General features: G+C 37.2%; 1 protein-coding gene and 1 pseudogene across 2 annotated transcripts in view; one reads left to right on the top strand and one right to left on the bottom strand.

Moving 5' to 3' along the window:
* NTNG1 (netrin G1) overlaps positions 1 to 26,716 on the bottom strand; it is a 311,481-nt gene that overhangs the window by 258,915 nt on the left and 25,850 nt on the right. The window lies entirely within an intron of this gene.
* On the top strand, positions 2,123 to 20,230 carry LOC123795399 (LYR motif-containing protein 4 pseudogene; annotated as a pseudogene).

Genomic DNA, 26,716 nt, shown 5'->3' with positions numbered 1-26,716 from the left:
ATATTTAGTATCTCAGATACAGCATTAACTCTTCGTTGTCCTTGTGCAGTTTTGATGACAGCCGTGCTCTGAAATCTCACCAATGTGCCTGTTAATGTTTGGAGCTAAAGTCGCAGGGGCTCATAGAGAGAAGGACACCCCCCCCCCACCCTGCCCCCTCGAAAACCAGTTACTATAGGTGAGTTACCATGTTCTTTGCAACGTTCATTCATTCATTCATTCATTCATTCATTCAGTGCTTAATTTTCAGGGATCTTGTGAGTTGGTTGTTAAACTGCTGACTAAAATCAGCCCTGCGGTGGCAGTATGAAAATTCAAGAGCTACAAATCAGTCCCCACCCCCTATCCAAAACTGCTGGTTAAATATTTGCCAACACATCCCTACACTTATTTATCAACTACTTATTAAGTATCCACTATGTGCCATGCACTGTGTTGGGTGCTGGTATACAGCAACGAACAACAAGAATTCTTCAATACCGGTGAGTAAGATAGGCAATAAATAAGTAAATACGTACTTAAAAACTTACAGAGAGTGAACAAGAAAATGAAGAAAATAAATAGGTGCTATGTCTAAGAATAACATAAGGAACACATCTTTCTGGAAAGGCAGTGGGGTCTAGTGGTGGAGAGGGCAGTCTCTGGAGTCAGACAGCCCTGGGTATAATTCTAAACTCTATAATACCTAGTATATGTTACACAGCATATGGCAGTATGATTCTGGGAACATTATTTAAAATCTTAAACTAAGCCTTGGTTTTCTTATCTGTAAAATAAGAATGATAACAGAACATCTTTCATAGGGTGTTATAAAGATTTAAAAAGATAATTCGGATAGAATGACCGGTGCCAAGATCTGGCAAATGTTTTGAGATAAGTCAAATGAATGTTAGCTATAGTTATGATTATCATTATTGTCTGAAGAGGTAATATTTAATATGAAATCTAGAGTGTGCAAAAGGTGAGCCCTAATGAAGAACCAAAGAAAGAGATTTCCAGGCAGAAGAAAGTACAACTGCAAAGTATCTGAGGTGCAAATGTGGTTGGTTTGGTCCAAGGATGGTTCGAAGGCCTGGGCTGCTGGGGACAGTACATGGGGAAGAAGGTGGCATGCCTTTTCACTGAGACACATGGAAAGACAGGATAGGGAAAGATTATGCAGAGCCTCTTAGGCCACTAGGATTTTGTTGTGCATGCAATAGGAAGCCTCCAAGGAGATTAAAAAAAAAAAATGACATGAATCAATTTAGTTTTAATATCTCTCTTCTTGCATCTTGGTGGTAAATGGGTTAGAAGAGGCACAAGTAGGAGCAGAAAGATCAAATAAGAATCTAATGCAGTAATTCAGATGGAGGCTATGCTGCTTTACATGAGTGGGGGGCAAAGGAGGTAAGCAGACAGATTTGGGGTGTATTTTCTGGGTAGAATCAATAAACTTTGGTCATGGACTAGATAAGGACATGGCAGATCGCATTTTTCAAAGATAAGCAGAACACCTCATACCCCACATTCTTCTACAATACGGTCCTGAAAGTCTCTCATTAATAAGCATCTTCTCCCTTTCAGCCTAAGCAAGCATGATTGTGACTGTGTCAACCAACTGGAGAACAGCACAAATGATGCTGTGTAATCTTTAAGACTAAGTTATAGAGACAGTATAATTCCAGCTTGCACTGGGTTAAATAGTGTTGCACAAAAATTCATGTCCAACTGGAACTTCAGAATGTGACCTTATTTAGAAATAGTCTTTGCAGATATAATTAGTCAAGATGAGGACAACACGGATTATGGTGGACCTTAGTTCCAATATAGCTGGCCTCCTTAAAAATGAGGAGAAGACAGACACACACACAGGGAAGACGGCCATGTGGCAAGGGAAGCAGAGACTGAAGTGGTGCAACTGCAAAGCTAAGGACACCAAGGAGTGCCAGCAAGAACCAGAAACCAAGAAGAGACATGGGAGGATTCCTTCCTAGAGCCTTCAGAAGGACTAGCCTTGCCAAGGCTTTGATTTCAGACATCTAGCCTCTAGAACTGGGAGAATGACTTTCTGTTTTAAGCCACCCGTTTTGTGGCATTTTGTTACAGCAGCCCTAGGAAACTAGTACACACTTTGTTGGCTATGACGCGCACGTTTGAAGCGCTGAGCTTTGATGTAGTAAGTTCAACTACTCTCTGCCCACCACGCAGTAAGGAAGTTCCGGCCACATGGAAAGATCACATGAACGTGCTTCAGCGAACAGTCCAAGCTGAGGTCCCCACTGATAGCCCTCATCAAATGCCAGACATGTGAGTGGAGACTCCTCAAAATGATTCCAGCCCCAGCTGTCAAATTGCCCCCCCGCAATTGAGGTCCCCTAGCTGAGATCCTAGGTATTATGGAATCAACAAGCCATCTTTATTTTACCCTGTCCCAGTTCCTGATCCACAAGCTCTTTAAGCATAATAAAAGGATAACTTGTGCCACTAAATTATGTGGTGGCTTCTTATGCAGGAGCAACTGAAACAGAATTTTATTCCAGAATTGAGTTCTGCCATATCAAAAGCTTAAAACAGTTAGGGTTGGGCAGTGGGAAGAAGCTGGAAGGACCTTAAGGAGACAGTTGGTCAGAGTAAGTGAAAGCTAGTGAAGCTAGCAGAAGTTAGAAAGTCCTTAAGGAGACTTTAGTGACAGCTGGGATGACAGGCAAGAAACTGTTACTGCAGGCTAGGAAAAAACTGACCTCTGCTTTATGGTGGCAGAAAATTTGGCAACCCCATTGCCTGTATTGATATGGAAAATAAAAAATGAGCCTAATAAACTGGTGAATTTGTCTAAGGATATTTCTCAGGCAGGATGCTGAAAGTGCCAACCTGTTTCTTTTAGCCATGTGTAAGGCACAGACACAAAGATATAAGGAAAAGAGGTACTGGCCAACTTTCAAGCAAGCTTTAAAGAAAATATAAAAAGCCTCACTGGGTTTGAAAAAACAAAACCAAAACCAAAAAAAAACTTGTTCATTCAGCGTCTCCCAGTAGAAGATTCTCAAAGTGAGAAAGGGCCTCAGTGTGAGGACCAAATCAAGACCTGTTAGGAAAATATCTCATCATTAAGATGAAGACAAGAGTGTGACTGTAAAATTTTTCATTAAAACTTCAGAAAGATATAAGGTGGTGCCTCACAAACCTTTCAAATATATACAAAGCCTTCTGGATTTAAGGGCATGCCTTTTTAAACATAGGCACCTAGACTCTTAAGGGTTTGTCTTACAGCAGCTTCACAGGCAGTCCGTGACAGAAAAAGGCATAAATTGAAGAGACTTCTGGGCATGTCTTTTGTCTAGCACAGTAGATTTCTGTATTGATACACCGGGAACCAAAAAATTTTAAAGGAACTGTATCAGCTTAGACCAAAAGGAGTAGATACATCACAAAATGAAAGGGCTTTGGTCTTTGGATGCATGAACTACTTTGGGCAGGAAGCAGGATGAGAAATCTAGTCAGCTACAAACACAGGCCATTTCTTACGGAAGGCAGAATAACTCAGGGAGCAAAATCAAATGATGAAAAAGATAGACCCAGCAGCTGGGGAAAGCAACTGCTAAGAAGTAGATTTGAGGCCATATCAAGGACCTGGCAAGATGCGCCCAACTGAATTTCAGCACTGCTGTTGGACAGTGACCCTGTGTTCCTCCTGTTTCTCCTTCCCTTTTTTAATGAGAATATTTACAGTGGTGATGCTATGCTTGACCCCCACTGCATGTGGGGTTTATGGGAGGAAGATCATTGGAGTCTTTTACTCACTGCTCTTCAGAGATTGGAAAGAACCATCTTACAAGAACTGCATCCAAAAAGCCTCACTGGTACCTGGAACTGATTTGGATGACTGAATCCTGGACTTCAAATAATATGAGACTTTGGCAATTGTAAGGGAGGGGTCAGATGCCTTTTGCGTGTGGAAAAGATGTGAATAGTTGTGGACAGAGGGTGGATAGTGGCTGATAGTATGTACCAAAAATGGCTACAAGATCTTTCATCCCACACTCTCTGCTTTACCTTGTGATACTGAGTGTAGAGTTGCTTTCTCATACTCAATAATACTAAGATCATAAAGATGAGAGAAAGAGAAAATCAAGGAGGCCCACTAGATTTTTGGCTTACGCAAATGGGGGAATGACAATACCACTTGCTGAGATGATTAGTAATCGTTTTTGAGTGAAGGGGAGGGAAGTGGGCAGAATGGTAAATCACAGTTGTCTTTTGGCCACGTTATTTTTGAAATGTGTATGAAACATTCAAATGTAATCCCTTTAGTTCATTCAGGATTCTGAAACCACAGTAATACTTTTATGGTGGAAATAGCTCACCAGTGACATTTTTATGAAGCATGGCACTACAAGCCTATTATGACATTAACAAAAATAAAAGGTTGATGTCATTCAAATGACATGATCATCCCAAACTAATACAACGACGCGTAACCTGCCCCAAATTTTTATATTTAATGTTCGTTACTTGAAAGGTCACCATTTGGGCCTAATTAAAAAAGTGAAAAAGAACTTTATTATTTTAAAACGTTTGAGCATTTGAAGTGGAAAAATATCTTTAAACAATCACGCTTGCAAGAAAAACACAATTTGAAGTTGACCTAACTGGTCACTGGCCAAAAATCATCTCTTGGACAGGATTCCAGTTTCAGTCGTTTGTAAACGTGGGCTATTCAAAAATGGTGTTTCTTAAGGGGATGCCAAAAGGCCTTAAACACTGCAGTGTACCAGACACAGCCATAAAGCACAGAAGTAGCTGCTTTGCTTCACGGCATTAATCACAAGAACGAGACAAGAATAAACAGCAGTTGGGTGAGGGGGCGCCCCATGAACAAGGATAATAAATGTTTGTGATAACCTCTTCCACCAGTGAATTAAAGGTCTTGAGAGACTTGGAAAAGTAGAGCAAAAGAATCGATTCAATCTTCTGTTACCTGTGTTGATGAAACAATGTGCAATTTGTATGACACCTCTACTCAGAAACAAACCATCCCAGCCTGCCAGACACCATGCTTCTGGTTACAAGTCACCTTGACACCATAGAAATTCCACTTCAGTTTTGGACGTTGTGATTGATCCACGACACTAGATTCACTGTAACCTTCAACAGAACGCCATCATTTATTCAGGGGGCAACTGAACAGCAACAAATCAGCAGGTGGGAGAATGAGTCTCGGGCTCCTCCGCTCCCTTCTCTCCTGAGAAGAATGAAAGCTGCCGTCCACAAGATGTCCTGCTTGCCCCTGATCAACGCACTAGTGGCTCCAACTGAAGGAGAGATTGCAGATCAGAGTCTCCGTGCAGCTCGCACCTCAGACTACTGGAGAATCTCTCAAGGACACAACTAAAGCCGACAGCCCCTGTGCCAAGGAAACGGCGAGCACTTAGAAGATTACTGCGACCATGGGATATTGAGACTATAGGCCAAGGAAAAAGAAGGATATTTTATTGCTTTTCTTGTACCTATCACAAGAATTCTAGAGGTCAGCAGAGCTCTACCCACATTAGGACATCAATAAATATTTTTTCGATAATGACAGGGCTAAAGCTTATAAGAAAATATAATCTTTTTTTTTAAATTTTTTATTTATTTATTTGAGAGGGAGGGTGAGAGAGAGAGCAAGGGTGCAAGAGCAGGGGAAGGAGAAGCAGACTCCCCGCTGAGCAGGGAGCCCGATGCAGGGCTTGATCTCAGGATGCTGGGATCATGACCTGAGCGAAAGGCAGATGCCCAGCCAACTGAGCCACCTAGGTAATCCTAATTGGTCATTGCTTCTGAAGAGAAAATGAGAAGCAAAATTTCAACACTTGGATTTGACCATCAAGAGGGGAAGAATTTATTACCAGCAGTATCTTCTAATCTGTGGCATGTTCTGTTGCTAGGAAATTTCTCTAAAATGAGATTTAGGGAGACTCAAATGCTGTACTTGTGCCTGTATATTTTTTTCCCACTCCCTCCTCCTTCCCATTCCTAATGTTAGATATAGATCATAAATAAATGTCTCGTTTTGCATTTCAATAAAATGTATTTATGTATTCAGATCTTTCATCAAATGTTAAAGCTTTAAATATTTTAAACACAAAGGGGAAAATCACATTGGTTTTGGGATTTGGGGGTGTTTAGGATTTTTTTAAAGAGGAATCATGAATGGTGCAGGACACAATCTAGGACAGCAATCAAGCATAATTCCCCTAATAATTATTATTAATATAAAAAATTGGGGAAATATGGAGAGTTCTCCAGTATTTTTTCACCTAAAGGAGACAACCAGAATGAGATGCAAATCAGTGCTCTTATCTAATGAATAATGCAAACGAGCGTTCTGCATATAGCAAGTCAGTCTGCAGGAATTCTCTCTGCCTCACCTCACATTTCTTGTGGATTTAAGCACCGTGTGTCACAAGAAATTAAAGAAAGGAATTGCCATGTAATGACAGAGCCTTGGAGCCCCAAGTCAGTGTAGACAGCAAGGACATTAAGATGCATGGTACAGCAAGGGAGGGAGCTGACATCTCATTAAAATGAAAATGTTGCTATTTTTCCTTCACCTAGTTAATGGAGTTGTATGACACTGTAATCTGTGATTATTTGTGTGGCTGTTACTTAAAAGAATCCGCAACAACACTTCTTTGGAAGGGTTCCGGAAAACTTTAAAAAGCCATTATCTTTCCAACCCCCACTAGAGGAATAAAAAAAACCCTAGAAGTATTTTACTTTCTCTTTTATGTAAGTTAACCAACACTTAAGATTTTTCAGTAGCATGACAGAATCCACTTAAAACTGTGCACTTTATGCAACTTTCTTGCTACTTGAAAGGTACTCAATTCCCCAAATAACAATTGAAAACAAACCCTCATTTACTCAACACATAATCAATTGATGTTAACCATGGGTGTGCTCACAGTTCCTTTTCAGTCATGGGTTATTTCACTGCAATGTATTTTTGATTTAGAACTCACTGCCATTGTCTCTGGTTTTCTAAGAAAGCTGTACTGAATACAGAGTTATTTTCCTTGTATAACATAACTACACACGCCTCATGTTTTCTGTTGAATCGTTTTCTCTGCTAGTCCTAGATTTTAATCAATCTTAAAGAGTGTTCGACTGATCTTGTGCAAATGTGATACACTTTTGTTTACCAAAATATTTAGGAGAGCTTTAGGCACAAGCAGCCACCTGGCAGAGGGAAACCTGCAGCACAGTCCTTGGGCTATTTGTTTCTAGCCATCCTTAGGGCTAACTCGACATATAGAAGTGGACCAAAATCAAGCAACAATGCTTAAATATTTTTGTTGAAAATTGTTTGACCTGTGTTGCAAATCCTACACCCCCCAAAACAAGCAATACTGACTACATAATATCTCAGTTAAGACAATGACCACATATATCCATTATTATACTAAGCAATCATGGGGTCACTTCTGCATTTTAGCTTGGTAGGCTTTCCTCCAAGTTTGAATTTTGGAGAAAATACCCAGATAACAAAGAATTGTTATGTTAAACCCACATAATAAGACTCTGAGTTTTAAAATAATGTTAAAAAATAAAGGAAATATCTTTAGAGTAGGGAATTTGTGACATTTATTTGAAAACCCAGAGAACATTTCTACTTACTTCATAGGATTTCTATAGTAGTTTTATATACTATAAGGTTGTTAGTGAGTCATAAAACACATTAAGTAAGTCTTGATCAGAATTTTAATATCTGAAATAGAAAGGAAGATATAAAATTGGTTTGTATATAGTATGGCATTTTGTGAATTTTTATTTCCGTTAAATGCATATTTATGTTTATATGTGTTTACTGAGTCTTAATGTAAAATGCATTACTGTTGATTTTAGATTAAAAAAATGTAAAAGCTTGTGCTCTAGGGCCCTTCATCAAATCATCTAACATTCACATTGACATTGGGAAAGAGCACAGAGAGGCAGACCAGCTTAATTATTATGCTTACTAAGTCAAAGAGTTGATTGAGTCTTCCATACCAGTATAATATACAAGTTTTGTGAAATTCACAACCTTATAGAAATGCAAATATGTTTTCATTTCTTAACGGGCTCTTCAAAGAGAAGCAGGCAATTTATTGCATTTCCTATCTTGTTCCCAATGGTGGGTATCAATCCACGTTCATGTCTTTGGAAAGGAAAATATACGGCACTCTCTGGAGTATAGCTGCTAAGAGTTAGAAAAAACCCTGAGTTAACTGTCTGGGCAAAGGTAAGGCTCCTGTGTGGATCTCGTAGTCTCATAGTAGAGCCTTGGTATTCTTGCGTGTCAGTCATCACCAGACATACTATTTCCTAAAGCCGAAGTAGGCCTATTCCCTAACAGTGCTTCTAGTCAGAAATTCTTGAAAAGAGAATCAAGAAGTACCCACAGGGAGATGGAGATAATTCAGGAAATGGAAAAGAACACTAAAATAATCAGATTCATCTACTCAAAGATTCGAGATTCAAGAACGGTTTATATTTGTAAAACAAGAAAAAAATATTTTGAGAAAATAAAAATAAAAACAATAATTTATTATTGTCAATTTTTTAAAATATCAATGGGAAATAAATGCCTCGAAAAATGTCATAAAGCAAAAAGACAAAATAATGGAATGTATATCTAAAAAATAAAGAAGATAAAAAGATACATATAAAACCAATTCAGGGGATTCAACTTCTAGGAAAAATGAGTGAAGAACAGGAAGGAGAATTTATTAAAGAAATAACTGAGGAATCTTTTCCACAAGAAGGATATGAGTCTTTGGATCCACCAGGTTCCCAGCATAATGGATGAATGAAATAACCATCTCAATAGATAATCATAAAATTTCAGAACTCCTAGAATAAAGATTCTAAAATTCTAAAATGTGGCATATTATATTATTGTTCCTACTTATTCACTCTCCCTCTCTATATGGCCCATCCCTCAGGGCCCTCCCCTGAGGCTTCTTCCTGTGGGATGGAGGGTGGGATGCTAGAGGAGGAAGACTCTTGGAAGGAATGATTCCTGCTCCAGTGGTGCCAGGCTTGGACATGTGACTGGTTTGAATGTAAGTGGAAATAACATAAGCAGGAGCTTTAAGTGTCAACATTTGGTTCTATCATAGTTCCTTTCTCTTGTCAAGAGTTGAGCATTCTCTAGGGACTACTTCTTTAGTCTAGATCCCATACTTAGAAGGCAAATGAGGACACGATAGAGATACCCACAGCTAATATGTGACAAGCTACTAAGATTTTGATATTGTATATTACCATGGCCTAACTTAGTGCCAACAAATACAAGAGAGAAAAAATATGTCAGGAAAAGAAAAAATACATCCTTTTCAGCAGCCCTATGTCTAACTATACCTTTAGAATTATAAACAAAAATATTTTAAATTTAGAATTTTACTTTCAACCTATTAGTCACAGTGAGGGTAGAAGAGGGAAATTTTTAATCACACAATACACTTTTTATTTGTTAGCTACTTGAACCTATACTCTAGCAAAATGAAGATGAAACAAAAATTACAAAGGCATGGGATTCAGGAAACTGTGCGTCCAACCTAGGAATATTGGCTTTCAACTTAAAGAGTCAACCTAAGAATATAGCATAGAAGACTTTGTTGTATTTGCAAGACAGAATGAAAATGTCAACACTGTAAATGGTAATATAAATAAAAGTATAGCTGACAGAAGGTGGATATGAAGAAGAGGAAGAAAAGCTAAAAGCAGTGAAGATCTCATCTTACTAAATGGGAGGGTTGAAAAATATTAACTGGGTCTCTATCCCACTCAGCTTCAGAGGGTGTAACATTGTGGTCTTGAAAGCTGGTTGACCAATAATTTATTATTTTTTAAAGATTACCATGTATGACTTCAAATAATCACATACCAAAAAACGGAAAGAAGAGAGGGGAAAAGGCAAATTATATACCTGAGCTATAACCCCATCTTTAAAACAAAGAGCCAACAGATATTGCCTAAAATTGATAAGTCAAATAAACAGAAGTATAACTATCCCTAGAACTATGGAGAAAACTGCTAGAAGTAAATCAGAAACAGCCTTTTTAAAGTTGCCTTAGACATGAGAGAAGAGAGGAACGGAACAGGAGATTGCTTTTTATGGTTCTGTAACACTCTTACTTATTAACAGGCGCATGTAGTATTCTGCTGAAAACGAAACTTGAAAAAGATGGAGTAAGGACAATAAGGCCTGAATACTAGGGTAAAAAGTCACTGGAAGTTTGGGAGCACACAAGTAACATAATGAAAGCAAGGAATAGAACCATTAAAATGGCAGCTACCCTGAACAGAGGTGAGAGGGAGGAAGAATATTTAGAAAATTGTCTTAGGTGAATGGTTCTCCACTGGGGCAATTTTGCTCCTCAGGGGGAAATTTGGCAATGCCTGGAGATATTTTGTTTGTCACAACTGAGGGTGTGTGCTACTGGTTGCCAGGGTTTAGAGGCCAGGGATGCTGCTCGATGGGCCACAATATGTAGGACAGCCATCTACAAGGAATTATCCAGCTCCACATGCCAATTGCTCCAAGGCTGAGAAACTCTGCTTTAGAGTATGTATGCTTATTCATATGAGAGGTAAAAAGGCACCAAACTAGGTAAATGGCAATAAGAACTGAATGGAAGAAACAGGAGGAAATGGCTTTTGAGTCAACCTGGGTGTGGTATATGAAAATTAGAAGCTTTTGCAAATATAGGTTATGAACAATTATATTTACCCATTTTAATGAATTCCCTAATGTAGTACAGCACTGTATTTAACCTGCAGATTTTCAGTATCCTCCCATTCAGATAAGCACCATGGCATCCTTGAGCTTTACTGTAAAAGTACCTGCAGTTCACTCTTGTCAACTAAGACACTTAATTGTCTTAGGTGAATGGTTCTCTACTGGGGCAATTTTGGTGGTGATGTTAAGATTTGCACTTTGCTAACAAATGAGTATAGGCAATTCTTACATTCCTTGGTTGAGAATCAATACAACTGAGTTATTCATAAGAGTTACTTCAGTGAAATTCTTTCTCCAAAGCATCTTGGATTCAGAATCTTAGAGTAAATGTATGCTTTTCGTGTTTATGAAAACTCCTAGTGATTTTTTAAAGATTTATTTATTTATTTGACACAGAATGAGAGAGAGAGTGCACAAGCAGGAGGAGTGGCAGAGAGAGAGGGAGAAACAGGCTCCCTGCTCCCAGGATCCCAGGATCATGACCTGAGCTGAAGGCAGAAGCTTAACTGACTGAGCCACCCAGGCGTCCCTAGAGTAAAGGTATGCTGCTTTTCGTGTCTGTGAAAACACCTAGTGATTTTTACTTCAATTTCAGAAACAAATAATGTATACAGTAGACTCCCTTATCTGTGGTTTTACTTTCTGAGCTTTTGGTTACCCTTGGCCAACTGTAGTTTGGAAGCAGATGACATCCCCCTTCTGACATATCATCAGAAGGTCAGTAGTAGCCTAATGCTATGTCACAATGCCTACGTCATTCCTCTCACTTCAACTCATCACATAGGCATTTCATCATCTCACATCATCACAAGAAGTTTGAGTATAGTACAGTAAGATACTTTGAGAGAGAGAAAACATTCACATAACTTTTAATATGATATATTGTTTTAATTGTTCTATTTTATTATGAGTTATTGTTAATCCCTTACTGTGACTAATTTATAAATTAAGCTTTACCATAAGTGTATATGTTTAGGAAAGAACATGGGGTTCAGTACTATCTGTGATTTGGGGTATCCACTGGGGGTCTTGGAACATATCCCCCCAGATAAGGAGGGACTCCAGTATCTCCCTTATCAAATGAGCTGCTGACTGCAGTTGAACGGGGGAAAAAGGGTATCCATAGGATATGCACAACCATTTGACTTTCCCTAAATCAATCGCCCCTATCATCATGCTACTCTATAAACCATTAGTTTCTTTGCAACAAGACTTTATTTTATAATCAAAAGCTACAGCTTTCGCATGCCACAGGAAGTTCTCTGAGTGTAGGAACCTTGTCTTACTCAACTTCCTTTCCTTCTCAGTGCCTGGCCTTGAAAATAGAGGGTCCTCAATAAGTACCTATTGATTTGTACTGAATTGCTGAATTTAATTTCAAACCACCCCCAGCAAGAATCTGTACTTGTCAACACTAAAATTACTTATGATCTTATGCAGAACATAACCAACTGACAAAGTTATGAATCTTTCCAAAACTGGCCCTAGAACTTCTTGTGGTTCTCACCAGGCATATTGTAAATGAGTTTAGAATTTGCATGCCAAGTTGAAATATGGTGCCCTAGAGAATTTCTATGATTGATCTCATTCAAGCAAATTTACTCCTTGTCCCCCAATACTTCACCATAATTAGAGACTGGCGTTTTGTTTCAAATTACATAATAGTTTTTCATAGAAGACATCTGTCTTGAAACTTGCCTAACTCTCTTAGGAAAAAAAACAAACAAACAAACAGAGAGGAAAGGGAAAAACAATATCTCAGTGACATTAATTATACCAGCATGTTTTCCAGTGCTTTGAAAGGGGGACTCTGAGCATTGATTGCCATTGAAGTGAGACCTAAAGGATATATTACAGTTCTGAAAACCCCACTTAATGTTCTTATGGCTCTAAGAAATCTAGTAATATCCTGATGGCTACCTAGGGTAATAATCAATTGCTCCTATTAAGCTGCCCAAGGCAGTAGCCTGGTGTGTGCTAGCGTCAGGATCCCTTTGCAGGTTGTTGAATTCTATAATGCCTCTTGCTTTCCAACACAAACTGAGCAGGATAGAACATACCAGTAGGTAGAGGTCCTTCAAACCCAAGATAGACTTGAAAAGAAACCTCACACCCTGCTTTTATGAAGCATTGTAGAACTTCTGTGTTGAGTTCTGCTGGGCAAGTACAATATAGTTGTGAAATTCAGAAAGCACTAGCTGAATTTGAAGCTAGTATTGTAAGTGCTCCTGAATACTTGATGGTATTCCAGCATTCATGCATTCATCAACCATATATTAGTTAAGTAAATAAATAAAATATTTACATTGCAAAAATATAGGTCAACATTTTAAAGTTCATTCATTTATTCATTCATTCAAGCAACCACTATTTATTAAGTATCTGTTATATATCAGGGATGGTACTAAATTCTGTGAATATGGCTGAATTATTCTTGCCCTTGAAAAATGTATAGGCTAATATTTCATTCTCGACTCTGAATTTGCATTAAAATTACCTGAGCAATTAAACAATCTGTGTACTTCACCTCGAAAGACAGGTCCCAAACACTGGCATTTCTTTTTTTTTAATATCATTTTAATTTGTTTAATATTTTTTTCAAGTGCTTTTTATTTTGTGAAAGCAGCCATCATCTCTTAAGCCTGTGAAACTTAGTCACTTCAAGGGAAACAAGCTCAACTTTATTTCCATTTCACCTACATGATACAAGTCTCTAATTATTAGAAATATTAAATATAAAATTAAAAATAAAAGAATCTCTTATAAAACAGAATATGCAAACACATTTAAATGATTGGTTTTTAACGTTTATATTTTTCAAGAATATCTGCAAAGCAGTGGAGTATAATGGTTAAGAAAACAGCATTTGGAATCATATATTTGGCTTTGAGTCACAGTCAGCCATTAATTATTGGCAGCGAAAGCCCAAGCTTTCAAGTTTAATAACTTGAAGTTTAAAAACTCCGGTAGGATTCAAACATTGGCGTTTCTTAAAAACACCCCAGCAGAGTGTTAGGTCCTTGCTCTAATAGATGACTACACAACAAACAGGAGATCATAGTACAGTGCAGTAAATGCTATCACAGGCATAGACAGGATGTTTGGGGAACACTTTGGAAGGCCATAAAAATCAGCCTTGCAAGGATGGGAGCAGGGGGTGGTCAGGGAAAGCTTTAGCAATAAAAATAGACTATAGCTTTCTATAGCTTCCACAGAAGGACAAAAGTCCTTCTAAGAAGGGTCAGAGAGGAAGGAGGGAGATGAGAAAGCAAAGAACTAAGAAAATAAGCAAGAAGACATGTATTTTATTATTTTTTTTTAATTTTTTTAAAGATTTTATTTATTTATTTGACAGAGATAGAGACAGCCAGCGAGAGAGGGAACACAAGCAGGGGGAGTGGGAGAGGAAGAAGCAGGCTCATAGTGGAAGAGCCTGATGTGGGGCTCGATCCCATTACGCCGGGATCACGCCCTGAGCCGAAGGCAGACGCTTAACCGCTGTGCCACCCAGGTGCCCCAGAAGACATGTATTTTAGCACAAGAAACTAAAGGGCAAACATCCAACCACATTGCTGGATTCCACAGTGGGAATTCAGGGAATTCGACTCAAATGTCAGCAGTGCGCCCCTGGACAAGTTACTGAACCTCTTTGATCCTTTCGTTCATTTATAAATTGAGGACAATGATAAGCACCTCGCAGGGTTATTATAAAGAACAGAAAATGTAGCATAAAAGACTCAATAAATGCCATCGTTAAGTAGATCGAGATGATTCACATGCAGATACTATTCAAGTATTATTGCAGTGACTGAAATCTCAAGATCAAATAAAAACAATCTTGACATACCTTTCTGCAGTGAGATACCACCTTTTATGCCACATTAATCCTGAACAGGACTCAATTTTCTTCTCCCAATAGTAGTACTGACTAGTGTAATGCACTGATTCATCAAGACCACAAAATTCTGAAGGAATTAGAACAAGATTTAAATTCTACAGAAATGAATTCTAAAACTGAAATCTCTCTTCCAGGACTAAGAATAAACACGCAATGTGACAATGAAGTCTTTTGATGCCTAAGATTTGCTTATCTATCTTAGAATAGTGGGCAAGAATAAAGAGCTATGATTATTTTCTCATTTTATCTCATTGCTTTAAATAAGAACTTCTTAAACATCTCACACTACTTTCACCAGATCGGTATGGTCTTCCTTAACATCCAGAGAGCTGTAAAACCTTTACTTCCAAGGTAGCAGGTGTGTTGGAACATTATTGAAAGATGCTGGGTTTGGCATACAATTTTTCAGGGAAAGCAAAGTGTTGCATGTCATATTTCGTTGTCAAAGAAACATTGGCCCAATTCTTACTTCTTCCCTGCCCTAAACAACAAACAAACAGATAACAACAAAGAAACAGAAGTATGGGATATTCAATTTATCTATTACTGAAAAAGACAAACACCAATCCCTTTCAACTAAGGCTTTGAAATTGGTATTTCTAAAGAATTTCAAGTCTTTCTGTATTCTAGACTATATTGTATCCAACCCTAGAAATAAAAAATTAAAATAAAAAAGCATAAAGGGGTAAAGGAACAAAATAGAAAATGGAAAAGACTTCTAGAATAGTGAAGTATGAGGAGATTTTAAAGGTGCATTGAAAAAATGCATCCTGACTAGATATATCTCAGTAAATCTTTAAAGCACTGTTACTTCTATTCTTTGATAAATATCATACAATGGCTTAGAAGTGAAGTATAATTTCAATTCCTACTACAGAGCCATTATGATGTTCTTGTGGACCAGTTAATTTATTACTGAGCTCTCCTGCACCAATCTCATACCAACTTGGAAACAGAAAAGTCTTCTCTTCTGAATGAGGTGATTTCTCTAGAAAATCAGCTGTTCTCAAAAGTCAAGCTCGTGGCATATAGATTCCAGAAGGATACTACCAAGTTCTCTACTTTAGAATTTCCAAGAAAAATTATTTTCACATACCATAAACACTCTATCAAGTACCAATTGCTTTTAAAAATGCTAGGGTGTTTGTTTTTGGTTTTGTTTTTTGTATTTTTCAAGTATCAATTAATGAATTTATGTTTATGAGAGTCTCCAGTAAGAGGATATGGAAAAAACAGTCTATAATTTAAGGCAAACCCTTAATTGATTTCACAACCCCAAATTGATTTCACAAAAATCCCATTTCTTTTTAAGACAACTTTTAAAAGCAAAGCCAATGGTTGCCACATTCCAAGAATGGCTGAACCAAATGACTGGTCACTTTTCCTTCCTAGTGACAGTACAGTTAAAACAATTCTAAGTCTTGGATTCTAGAATTTTGACTTCATTAATTATACCAGAGCATACAAATGAAACATAAGAAGTTTAAATCAGACTGCCAAGATTTTTGCTAATTGTGTGGCTTTTGGGCAATGACATAACTTCTCTGTGCTCCACCCTCCTCAGCTGAAAAATGGAGCAATCACGTTACTTAATTATTGGAGTTGTTATGAGTTAGCACGTTTAGAAGTTCTTATAATAGTTCCTCATACATAGTAGGCACTCATTAGAAGTTAGCTTTTAATATATTATTGCAAAGACTCCAAGAATTCTCTTGGCAGAGTACAGGTTTTAGAATAAGGGGTGAATCCCACCTCAGCCCTTAATAGCTTTGTGATGACAGACAAAACTATTCGACTTCTTGGAGTCTCAGGTTTTCAAGACTAAAATAAGGACAATAATACCACCTCATAATTGTTTGAGGATTAAACAAACAACAAGCAAAATGCTTGCTGTATAGTCAAGTAGCTATTTCAAGAGCGTGTAATAACTAAAGCAAATAAATAGCATATATACTAGATTGTCAAGTTGGTAAAGGAAGGAAAGCAAGAGGCTGAAGAATAAGTTCAAATCTGGTTCTAAAGACTCCTGGATGTCTCATCCACCATCTCCCTTCCCTTCCCCACTCCCCCAGAAAAAATCCAGGCTGTTGATAAAAGTATTTCTATGTCTCTATGCGAATGTGAGACTAGGAAATCCGCGGTGAGTATAGTCAGCCTTGGGCAACCATACTGACTCGGACAAAGTTAATCATTGTCACTTTAGAGTCTCTCGAAATACGGTGGGTCTTCGGAAGGTGGGTGGTCACTTATGTCTATGAGGGTTGGGGAAATGGAGTTTAAAGTGATAGAGGCAGCAGGTGTGTGGTGACTAATGCTGAGAGCTACAGCAGTCACAGAGCCCCCACAGAAGCTTGGCAAAGAACAGCCCGAGAGCCTCTGAGCCCCTGCTGGGGCACGCAATGGCAGACCAATGCAAGCTATGCAGACTAAAAAACAACCCAGTGTCTTTGCGGCAGCCAGACACACTGAGGGAAGAAAAGCCTTAATCCCAAATCTTAAACCTCCTTTCAGTGCCTTCTGTCAATGATTTTGAGAAGACCGTGAAAGACCAGTGGGGAGGAAAAAGAGATGTTTGCTAGGAGATAGGCGGACTCTTAAGTGCAAAGCTCAGAGCTGGTACAGACTGGATAGAGAAAATTAGGAAGTGTTGTAGTTAAACATGTATGTAACGAGAAAAAAATGTTTAAATATTTGCTGAGCATTTTCAAACATCAATAACTCAGCCATTTATATTTTTAAATATTAAAAAGGGCACAGAGTATGGTATTGATTTGAAAATACAGAAATGCCATGCTAAAAAATGTATCTGGTTTTGAACTGACAAAATAAGACTAGTCAATCTGATTTTATTCACATACTAAGGGCTACATTTCAACATAATGAAATTTTGTCTTATTAAAATGTGGGTTAGGACACTCAATATTTGTATGGTGCAACAAGTAATAATGGTCCCATTATTAATCACCTACTCTTATTAAAAAGTTTCCCCCCAAAAAAAGAAATAGGAATTGAAAGCCTAGATATATTTTATAATGCGAAAAACAGTTGCCTATTATTTTATTTTGGGGTCAGCAAAGGCTATTTGATAAACTATAATGTGTTTTCTAAACCTGACCTATAATAGCTGTTTTTAAAACAAAACATAAATAATACCAAATGGTACATCCAATTAATTCATTTCCAACTGGTTTTGATTATCAGCATCAATAATTATGTTCCGTTTGTATCTGGTTATTAACCTTAATGATACTTTATCTGCCATTTAAGTAATTACTTTTTTACCAGCATCATCAGTAACAATAATTTTTGCTTGTAATTAGTTGATTTGTCATTCATTAAGACTGCTAAATTATCCTATTAAATCATCATCTGCAAGATGATCATAAAGATAAATAAAATATTGCATGGGTACTAAAATCTGTCACTCACTTGAATTTTGAAGTATGACATAGACATGCCCCCCCCCCAAAAAAGACAAATGATTTATTTATCTTCTTTAGGTTCCAATACCCCTTTAACTTCACTTCCTTCAGGTCGTAAAGTATATTTTTATGTAAGAAACCAAAATAGCTAAACACTTTGGAAACAGTTTTAATTTTCTTTTTTTCTTTTTTTAAATAATATTTTTTTGTTACGTTATGTTAGTCACCATACAGTACATCCCTAGTTTTTGATGTAAAGTTCTATGATTCATTACTTGCGTATAACACCCAGTGCACCATGCAATACGTGCCCTCCTTACTACCCATCACCAGCCTATCCCATTCCCCCACCGCCCTCCCCTCTGAAGCCCTCAGTTTGTTTCCCAGAGTCCACAGTCTCTCATGGCTCATTCCCCCTTCTGTTTACCCCCCCTTTCTTCTTTCCTTTCTTCTCCTACCCATCTTCCTACTTCTTATGTTCCATAAATGAGTGAAAGCATATGATAAAAAACAGTTTTAATTTTCTTAAAAAGCAGATGTAATGTCTTTTTTTAATGAATTTTTTAAAAAGATTTTATTTATTTATTTGACAGAGAGGCAGCGAGAGAAGGAACACAAGCAGGGGGAGTGGGAGAGGGAGAAGCAGGCTTCCTGCTGAGCACGGAGCCCTAGCCACAGCAGCTGCTCGATTCCAGAATGCTGGGATCATGACCTGAGCCAAAGGCAGATGCTTAACTACTGAACCACCTAGGCACCCCAGATGTAAAGTTTTTTTTGAAGTGTCTACTCACTAAGCTACAGCCACCAGTTATTCAAACACTATTTTAGGTGTTGCTATGGAGGTATTTTAGACATGTAATTAAAGCCCATAATCAGTTGACTTTAAGTAAGGGAGATTGTCCTAGATAGTCAGGGTAGGCCTAATCCAATCAACAGGAAGGCTCTAAGAGCAGAGTCAGTGCTTTCCTGAAGAAGTTGTGTCTATGGCGAGCAACTTCAGAACATGCCTAAGAGTTCAAGCCTGCCGTTTCAGACCGTCTGCCTTGTAATTTCTGACTTGCCTATAGCCAGCCTCCATAACCACAAAACCAATTCTTTATAATACTTTTCTTTATATATATCTCCTACTTGTTCTGTTTCGTTGGTTGGACTCTAATACAGCAGGCTATTGCAAAGTGGCTTGGGTGTTGTATCAGAAAGAAGAGAGAGTAGAAAGTACTCCCTGACCTAAAATGAACAGCTCACCATTTAAAATTTTATTAGTAGATAGTCATTCACTTCTTTGTGTGAACCTATAAAATTGTAGATATTTCTAGAAGGGGTAGCAGCATAAACTATTCCTATTAAGACCCTCCCCCTTAGAGGTTCCCAATTCCCACTTAAGGCACTAGGAGGGTGGAACCCATGAAGGACAGTTGTAAAGACCAGGTGTAGAGTACATGGCAAATGAAAGTATTGCTACCTCATAGCTTAGCCAAGGGCCAGTCCTGTCAGAACTAGTATTGCTCCATTCAAATCACCACAGATTCCTGCTCAGTTATAAACTTGCCTTCTTCCAGGCAGGCAAGACCTTCGAGAAATGTACACCCCATAGGATTCCATTATTAAAAGGATAATCACACCATGCTTCAAGAAGCTCTAGAAAGAATACACATACATGGAGACTAAATAACACGCTCCTAAATAATGAATGGACCAGCCAAGAAATCAAAGAGGACATAAAACAATTCATGGGAAGCTAGTGCTCACCAAGGCTGAGGCCCCGCCTGTTGGCAAGACTGAGCCCCACCGCATTTTATTTTATTTTGTTCATGGTTTTGCATAGACTGAAGTTTTGTGAGTTAGGTTAAACTCTAGACCTCCTCAAAGAGGACCCATTTATTTATTTTTTTCTTTCTAAAATGGCAGCCTCCAGCTGCAACAAGTGTTAGATCTGTACTAGGCGATGCTGAGAGAGAGCAAGCATTTCAGCACCTACAATTATAGAACTTATGCTGTCAGGAGGATAAGACATGGCTTTAGAGAAATTAAGAATGTAAAAGATCCCATAGAAATTCAAAACCTAGTGAATATAGCCAAAGGAGACCTTGGAATAATTTAACAGGTCTATTTCATCCAACTGACAAGCTTATCATTGAGAATCAAGAGAAGCCCAGGACTTAGGGAGCCGGGACGAGCCACCATTGCAGCTGTGGACCACCTTCAGCATTCACGCTGCTCTGGGAATAGGGGCTCCCAACAGACCACAAGTGGCGTCTTACATTAGCTTAAAATAGCCTCTTTCTCTACCTACCCTGTAGGAGTTTATAAACTGAGTCGGGTTTCTATTCTTCTGCAGCCTTAGTGAAAAACGATGGCTGTCTCTCTCTTCTTGGTTCAAGTGTTAGAATGAAGAGCTGGAGCTCACTCAGACTAATGCTGTGTATTGTTATGTCTCCTCTCCACCCAACCCCTCTTTTGTATCTCATCACCACTTGTATAGAACACCTCCACACTTTGTTTCTTCATCGACAATAAACAGAACTGTCTCCCCCCCCCCAAAAAATACATGGAGACAAATGAAAATGAAAACACAATGGTCCAAAATCTTTGGGACACAGCAAAAGCTGTTCTAAGAGGGAAGATTATAGCATTACAGGCCTTTCTGAAGAAGCAAGAAAAAATCAAATAAACAATCTAACCTTATACCTAAAGGAGCTAGAAAAAGAACAAAACCCAGAGCTAGTAGAAGAAAGGAAATAATAAAGATTAGAGCAGCAATAAATGAAATAGAAAATATAAAAACAATGAAACCTGGATCTGGTTCTTTGAAAAGATAAACAAAATTGATAAACTTTTAGCCACAGTCATCAAAAAGAGAGGGAGGGAGGGAGAGAGAGAGAGAGAGAGAGAGAGAACCCAAATAAATAAAATCAGAAATAAAGGAGGAAAAATAACAACTGACACCACAGAAATATAAAGGATAATAAGAAAATATTATGAAAAGTTGTATGTCAACAAATTGGTCAATCTAGAAGAAATGGATAAATGCTTAGAAACATATAATCTTCCAAAACTGAAACAGGAAGAAATAGAACAGACTGATCACTAGCTATGAAACTGAATTGGTAATAAAAAAAACTCCTAACAAATAAAAGTCTAAGACCAGGTGGCTTCATTGGTGCATTGTACTAACGTTTAAAGAGTTAATATCTATTTTTCTCAAACTATTCAAAAAAATAGAAGGAGGGAAGCTTCCAAATTTATTCTATGAAGTCAGCATACCTTGATATCAAAACCAGACAAAGACTCTGCAAAAAAGAAAAATACAGACCAATATCGCTGATGAACACAGGTGCAAAAATCCTAAACAAAATATTAGCAAGCCAAATCCAACAATACATTAAAAAACACACACACACACACATTCACCTCAGTCGAGTGGGATTCATTCCAGGGATATAGCATGGTTCAATATTTCCAAATCAATCAACTTGCCACATCACATTAACAAGAGAAAGGATAAAAACCATATGATCACCTTAATAGATGCGGAAAAAGCATTTGGCAAAATACAACATCCATTCATGATAAAAATTTTTAACAAAGTCGGTTTAGAGGGAACATACCTCAACATAATAAAAACCATACATGAAAAACCCACAGCTAACATCTTATTCAATGGTGAAAGAGAGTTTTTCCTCTAATATCAGGAATAAGACAAGTCCACTCTGACCACTTTAATTCAACACAGTACTGGAAGTCCTAACCACAGCAATCAGATAAGAAAAAAAGTCAAAGACATCCAAATTGGTAAGAAAGAAATAAAACTTTCACTATTTGCAGATGACATGATACTCTATGTAGAAAACCCAGAAGACTCTACTGAAAAGCTATTAGAATTGATAAATGAAGTCAGCAAAGTTGCAGGATGCAAAATTAATATAGAGAAATCCACTGCATTTTTATATACCAATACTGAAGAAGCAAAAAGAGAAATTAAGAAAACAATCCCACTTGCAATTACACCAAAAAGAATAAATCCTAGAAAGAAACTTAACCAAAAAGGTGAAAACAAACTATATTCTGAAAACTATGAAACACTGATGAAATAAACTTTAGATGACACAAACAAATGGAAATATATTCCATACTTACAGATGGGAGAATAAATATTATTAAAATATCCATACTACCCAAAGCAATCTACAGATTTAATGCAATCCCTATCAACATATCAACAACATTTTTCATAGAACTAGAACAAATAATCCTAAAATTTATATGGAGCCACAAAAGACCATGAATAGCCAAAGCAATCTTGGGAAAGAACAAAGCTGGAGATATCACAGTCCCAGATTTCAACATATACTACAAGTCTGTAGTAATCACAACAGTATGGTAATGGCACAAAAACGGATACATAGATCAATGGAACAGAATAGAGAGTCCAGAAATAAACTCACACTTATATAGTCAATTACTATATGACAAAGGAAGCAAGAGTATACAATGGAAAAAAGACAGTATCAAATGTTACCGGGAAAACTGGATAGCTACATGCAAAAGAATGAAACTAAACATACTTTCTTATACCATAAACAAAAATAAATTCATAGTGGATTAAAGACCTAAATGTGAGACCTGAAACCATAAAACTCCTAGAAGAAAATAGGTAGTAGTTTCTTGGACATTGTCCATAGAAACATTTTTCTAGGTATGTCTCCTCTGGCAAGGGAAACAAAAGCAAAATTAAATATTTGGGACTACACCAAAACAAAAAGCCTTTGCACAGCAAAGGAAACCATCAACAAAACAAAAAGGCTACCTTCTGAATTGGAGAATATATTTGCAAATGATACATCTGACAAGGGGTTAATATAAAATATGTAAAGAACTTACACAATTCAAACACCAAAGAAAAAATCCAATTAAAAATGGGCAGAAGACCTGAATAGACATTTTTCCAAAGAAGATATACAGATGGCCATCAGACATATGAAAAGATGTTCAACATCACTAATCATCGGGAAAATGCAAATTAAAACCAAAATGACATATCACTTTATACCTGTCAGAATGTCTAAAATCAAAAACACAAGAAATAACAAGTGTTGGTGAGGATATGGAGAAAAAGGAACCCTCATGCTTTGTTGGTGGGAATGCAAATTAGTGTAGCCAATGTGAAAAGCAGTTTGGAGGTTCCTCAAAAAAATTAAAAATAGAATTATTGTATAATCCAGTAATTCTACCACTGGGTATTCCCCTCCCCCCCAAAACCAAAAAACAATGAAGAAACTAATTCAAAAAGATATATGCTCTCCTATGTTTCTTGCAGCATTATTTACAATAGCCAAGATACGGAAACAACCCAGGTGTCCATTGATAGATGAATAAAGATGTGATATGTGTGTGTGTATATATATATATGTGTGTGTGTGTGTGTGTATTAGAATACATATACTATATAAAAAAGTGGTATACACACACACACACACACACACTATGGATTATTACACAGCCATAAAAAAGAATGAAATCCTGCCATTTGCAACAACATGGATGAACCTTGAGGGTATAATTCTAATCGAGATACACCAGACAAAGACGAATACCATATGATTTCACACATATGTGGAATTTAAGAAACAGATGAACAAAGGAAAAATAACAAACAACAGCGAGACTCAAATACAGAGGACAAACTGTGGTTGCCAGAGGAGAGGTGGGTGGGGGGGATGCGTGAATCAGATAAAGGGGATTAAGAGTATACTTATCTTGATAAGTATTGAGAAATATATAATTGTTGAATCATATTGTACACCTGGAACTAATATAACAATATATATTAATTATACTTCAATTATAAAAGCTCTAAAATAGTCCATAAAATAAATGAGGGTATGGGTTTGGTAGGAAAAAAAAAGTCAGCCTGCATATAGGAGAACTTCATGATGGTTTTGGCAAATTTCAGACTGGCAAAAACATGATACATATTTAAAATTGGTTAATTTGATCAATTTTTTAGGTATTTAAGATATTTCTATAGATTTTGTTGCTGGTCATTTCTATGATCAGCCCTCTATGGTTGAGAGACTGACAGAACTATACCAAGATTGGAGGATTCAGCTAAATAGTACAGAAATCAAAGATATTGCTATAGATACGGGGGGAAAAATTATACTACGTGCTTGTTCTTATGTTCATTCAGGATGCAATTCAAAAGAGAATGACCTTAAAATAGATTTACTACTGGGTTTATTTTGTTGACCTTGGCAAATGTCACCTCAATGTCGTTCCACTTCTATTTTTCCTCAAGGAAACAGAGCTGCTCAGGAACAGGTGAAGGTAGAGCACATGGTCAAGTTAAAGATATTACAGAGAGAGAAACATTTTAAGCTGTCCAGAATATTAACAAGGAATAAAATTTGCATATCTCCTGAACACAGTGTCTTATTTTATAGATTAGTAACTACTTCATTATAAACATGAATTTAGAGCTTCCTGAAATTATTTATATTAGAATCTACTATTGAGGTCTTTTTTTTTTCCTTGACATTATTCTAAAATGGAAATGAGAACTTTAACCGTGATTTCCTATGATGACTGTGGACTTCCATTCAAGAAAAGGAGAGAAAAGCCAGCAGAAGCAACATCTGAGAACTGCCTTCCTCATTTCAGACTATGACTATATGAAAAACCTTCTATTTTCACAGTAAAGCTCCCATTAGTTATACTGTGAAATTGCAGGCTACCTTTTCTCCAGAGATCTCAAAGTTCTTTTCTGGTATCAATTGGTCAATAGCCCAAAGCCTCTGATCGTATGGAGCCCAGAGGAATCTGTTCTAGCATTATTTCTGTGAAAGCCTTTCATAGGCTTTATGACAACCCAAGCTAAGGAGCATCAATAATGACTGCAAAGTTCTTTTGCCAAGTGCTTACTTAACTAACAACAGACATTTCCATTAAAACAAAAAAGAATGGCTTTGAAAAACTCTGAAAACTCAAGGGCAATGTATTTACATCCTTCTTAAATCTACTCAAGCTTTCATTCAAAGATTAAAAGATTCAAAGATTAAATTTACATACTTTTACAGTGCCCATTAGAGCATCCTCAATAAATTAATTAATTATCCTCAATAAAATAATTAATTAATTATTATTAACTTTACAAATATGTGATAACTCAACATCTATTATTTGTTAGTTATTGTGACTTAGAGCAAGTCATTAACCTTTTCAAATCGCAGCTTTCTCATTTATAAAGTGGAGCTTTTCCACCTGTATACGAGAATTAACATTACTCAAGATGCATGAGACCATTTTTAAGTTATTTTTCATACAAATATAAACTTTTAGTATAGTAAACCTGGGACTTGAACTTCAGACACTTCAGAAATTTTACACTGATAATAATGAATTATATGTAATAACTATATATTGCAAATATTAGACAAACTGGGAAAAATGTACACTGATGTTCTGCCACTTCTGGATAGATTCCTTCAGAATAAAGTTCTTCTCGGCGATCATGCATAAATTCATGCCACTTTAAGGATGGCTGTAGGCAGACTCATGAAGTTATGAAGATTTGTTCTGGAACATTGCAAAGCAAGTTTTAAAAAGGCATTTAAGCAGTTTTATAAATGTTTCTAACTGGAAAACAATGGTAAAACCAATAGTCCAGTGTGCCCATTGAAAATGTCATATAGACTTAAATGAGTATTTTGGGAGAAGAAAGAATGCTGAGATTTGGGCTAGGATTATGGAAGACCCTCTGTATATCAGAGCTTACGGACATAAGCTAGGTTAAGTCACTTGTATTTGAATTCTATGTTCACTGTGATCTTTCTGATTATTCCCACATCTGAACAAGGACACAAACCCATGATACTTAATGACAGTACCCATGACTTTGATATGTAATCATCTATTGTTATGTATTATTATATATCTCAATTATGTAAGTCTCATCTCTCTGGCAAAGATTTTGGTAGGCAAAGGCCTGAGTCAAATCAAGGGTCTGGTATGTATTAAGAGTGACTTTTTTTATACCATGTTTTACAGCTTTCCAGGTTAATTATTTCAGTCAACCTTCACAAAAACCATGCAAAAAAAACCTGGGACTCTGAAAGTTTAAACAGGTGACTTACCCAAAATTACTTGGTTAGGCTTCAATAAATATTTATTGAAGTGAATCTCTGCATCATCTGTTAAGTTCCTATGATTTGTGATCCCTGAGCTTGCAAATACGTACCAAGAGTTATAGTGCCTTCTGTAGCACTTTCCCCTATTTTGTATAACACTTTGCATTTTACAAAGTGCCTTCACCTACATAATTGTGGTTAATGATTGATATCTTAGAGAGTGGGAGAATATGCCAAGTGTAAGAAATGATGTTACAGTATTATGTAGTGGGAAACATAAGGACAGCTGAGCGGGATTTAGATTAATTCATGGGTGACACAGTCATAACATTTATTACTGTTGAGAGAGATCCACAAAAGGAAATTATTTAAAAGGAAAGCTAAAGACAAGGCTTTGCTTATCTCCTTAAGCTGTAATGCCCTTCTCTTTCTTCTTCCTTCTCAGAGCAGTTGACTCCTCCTTCAAAGCCCAGCTCAAAGGCCGTCTCCTCTATGAAGCTACCACTGAGCCCTCTGCGTTGCA

Source organism: Ursus americanus, chromosome 12 (genome assembly GCF_024610735.1).
Source record: "Ursus americanus isolate L20-20 chromosome 12, mUrsAme1.1.p, whole genome shotgun sequence".
Taxonomy (NCBI): Eukaryota; Metazoa; Chordata; class Mammalia; order Carnivora; family Ursidae; genus Ursus; species Ursus americanus.
The sequence above is the reverse complement of the archived record's forward strand: the minus strand, read 5'-3'. Positions and strand labels throughout refer to the sequence as shown.